The following is a 3,276-nucleotide window of genomic DNA, read 5'->3' on the forward strand; positions in this document are numbered from 1 at the left end:
ATCGCGCTAGTGACCAGCAGGGGGCGGGTCTCCATAGGAGGCCATCCGCTAGTGACCAACAGGGGCGGGTCTCCATAGGAGGCCATCCCGCTAGTGACCAGCAGGGGGCGGGTCTACATAGGAGGCCATCCCGCTAGTGACCAGCAGGGGGCGGGTCTACATAGGAGGCCATCCCGCTAGTGACCAACAGGGGGCGGGTCTCCATAGGAGGCCATCCCGCTAGTGACCAGCAGGGGGCGGGTCTCCATAGGAGGCCATCCCTCTAGTGACCAGCAGGGGGCGGGTCTCCATAGGAGGCCATCCCGCTAGTGACCAGCGGGGGGCGGGTCTCCATAGGAGGCCATCCCGGTAGTGACCAGCAGGGGGCGGGTCTCCATAGGAGGCCATCCCGCTAGTGACCAGCAGGGGGCGGGTCTCCATAGGATGCCATCCCGCTAGTGACCAGCAGGGGGCGGGTCTCCATAGGAGGCCATCCCTCTAGTGACCAGCAGGGGGCGGGTCTCCATAGGAGGCCATCCCGCTAGTGACAAGCAGGGGGCGGGTCTCCATAGGATGCCATCCCGCTAGTGACCAGCAGGGGGCGGGTCTCCATAGGAGGCCATCCCTCTAGTGACCAGCAGGGGGCGGGTCTCCATAGGAGGCCATCCCGCTAGTGACAAGCAGGGGGCGGGTCTCCATAGGAGGCCATCCCGCTAGTGACCAGCAGGGGGCGGGTCTCCATAGGAGGCCATCCCTCTAGTGACCAGCAGGGGGCGGGTCTCCATAGGAGGCCATCCCGCTAGTGACCAGCAGGGGGCGGGTCTCCATAGGAGGCCATCCCGCTAGTGACCAGCAGGGGGCGGGTCTCCATAGGAGGCCATCCCGCTAGTGACCAGCAGGGGGCGGGTCTCCATAGGAGGCCATCCCGCTAGTGACCAGCAGGGTGCGGGTCTCCATAGGATGCCATCCCGCTAGTGACCAGCAGGGGGCGGGTCTCCATAGGAGGCCATCCCTCTAGTGACCAGCAGGGGGCGGGTCTCCATAGGAGGCCATCCCTCTAGTGACCAGCAGGGGGCGGGTCTACATAGGAGGCCATCCCTCTAGTGACCAGCAGGGGGCGGGTCTACATAGGAGGCCATCCCGCTAGTGACCAGCAGGGGGCGGGTCTCCATAGGAGGCCATCCCTCTAGTGACCAGCAGGGGGCGGGTCTCCATAGGAGGCCATCCCGCTAGTGACCAGCAGGGGGCGGGTCTCCATAGGAGGCCATCCCTCTAGTGACCAGCAGGGGGCGGGTCTCCATAGGAGGCCATCCCGCTAGTGACCAGCAGGGGGCGGGTCTACATAGGAGGCCATCCCTCTAGTGACCAGCAGGGGGCGGGTCTCCATAGGAGGCCATCCCTCTAGTGACCAGCAGGGGGCGGGTCTCCATAGGAGGCCATCCCACTAGTGACCAGCAGGGGGCGGGTCTCCATAGGAGGCCATCCCTCTAGTGACCAGCAGGGGGCGTGTCTCCATAGGAGGCCATCCCACTAGTGACCAGCAGGGGGCGGGTCTCCATAGGAGGCCATCCCTCTAGTGACCAGCAGGGGGCGGGTCTCCATAGGAGGCCATCCCTCTAGTGACCAGCAGGGGGCGGGTCTCCATAGGAGGCCATCCCGCTAGTGACCAGCAGGGGGCGGGTCTACATAGGAGGCCATCCCGCTAGTGACCAGCAGGGGGCGGGTCTCCATAGGAGGCCATCCCGCTAGTGACCAGCAGGGGGCGGGTCTACATAGGAGGCCATCCCTCTAGTGACCAGCAGGGGGCGGGTCTCCATTGGAGGCCATCCCTCTAGTGACCAGCAGGGGGCGGGTCTCCATAGGAGGCCATCCCTCTAGTGACCAGCAGGGGGCGGGTCTCCATAGGAGGCCATCCCGCTAGTGACCAGCAGGGGGCGGGTCTCCATAGGAGGCCATCCCTCTAGTGACCAGCAGGGGTCGGGTCTCCATAGGAGGCCATCCCGCTAGTGACCAGCAGGGGCGGGTCTACATAGGAGGCCATCCCTCTAGTGACCAGCAGGGGGCGGGTCCCCATAGGAGGCCATCCCTCTAGTGACCAGCAGGGGGCGTGTCTCCATAGGAGGCCATCCCACTAGTGACCAGCAGGGGGCAGGTCTCCATAGGAGGCCATCCTCTAGTGACCAGCAGGGGCGGGTCTCCATAGGAGGCCATCCTCTAGTGACCAGCAGGGGCGGGTCTCCATAGGAGGCCATCCGCTAGTGACCAGCAGGGGCAGGTCTCCATAGGAGGCCATCCGCTAGTGACCAGCGGGGGGCGGGTCTCCATAGGAGGCCATCCCGCTAGTGACCAGCAGGGGGCGGGTCTACATAGGAGGCCATCCCGCTAGTGACCAGCAGGGGGCGGGTCTCCATAGGAGGCCATCCCGCTAGTGACCAGCAGGGGGCGGGTCTCCATAGGAGGCCATCCCTCTAGTGACCAGCAGGGGGCGGGTCTCCATAGGAGGCCATCCCGCTAGTGACCAGCAGGGGGAGGGTCTCCATAGGAGGCCATCCCGCTAGTGACCAACAGGGGGCGGGTCTCCATAGGAGGCCATCCCGCTAGTGACCAGCAGGGGGCGGGTCTACATAGGAGGCCATCCCGCTAGTGACCAGCAGGGGGCGGGTCTACATAGGAGGCCATCACTCTAGTGACCAGCAGGGGGCGGGTCTCCATAGGAGGCCATCCCGCTAGTGACCAGCAGGGGGCGTGTCTCCATAGGAGGCCATCCCGCTAGTGACCAGCAGGGGGCGGGTCTCCATAGGAGGCCATCCCGCTAGTGACCAGCAGGGGGCGGGTCTCCATAGGAGGCCATCCCTCTAGTGACCAGCAGGGGGCGGGTCTCCATAGGAGGCCATCCTCTAGTGACCAGCAGGGGCGGGTCTCCAGGAGGCCATCCTCTAGTGACCAGCAGGGGCGGGTCTCCATAGGAGGCCATCCTCTAGTGACCAGCAGGGGCGGGTCTCCATAGGAGGCCATCCGCTAGTGACCAGCAGGGGCGGGTCTCCATAGGAGGCCATCCTCTAGTGACCAGCAGGGGCAGGTCTCCATAGGAGGCCATCCTCTAGTGACCAGCAGGGGCGGGTCTCCATAGGAGGCCATCCTCTAGTGACCAGCAGGGGCGGGTCTCCATAGGAGGCCATCCCTCTAGTGACCAGCAGGGGGCGGGTCTCCATAGGAGGCCATCCCGCTAGTGACCAGCAGGGGGCGGGTCTCCATAGGAGGCCATCCCGCTAGTGACCAGCAGGGGGCGGGTCTCCA

This window comes from Pseudoliparis swirei, chromosome 4, assembly GCF_029220125.1.
Source record: "Pseudoliparis swirei isolate HS2019 ecotype Mariana Trench chromosome 4, NWPU_hadal_v1, whole genome shotgun sequence".
Taxonomy (NCBI): Eukaryota; Metazoa; Chordata; class Actinopteri; order Perciformes; family Liparidae; genus Pseudoliparis; species Pseudoliparis swirei.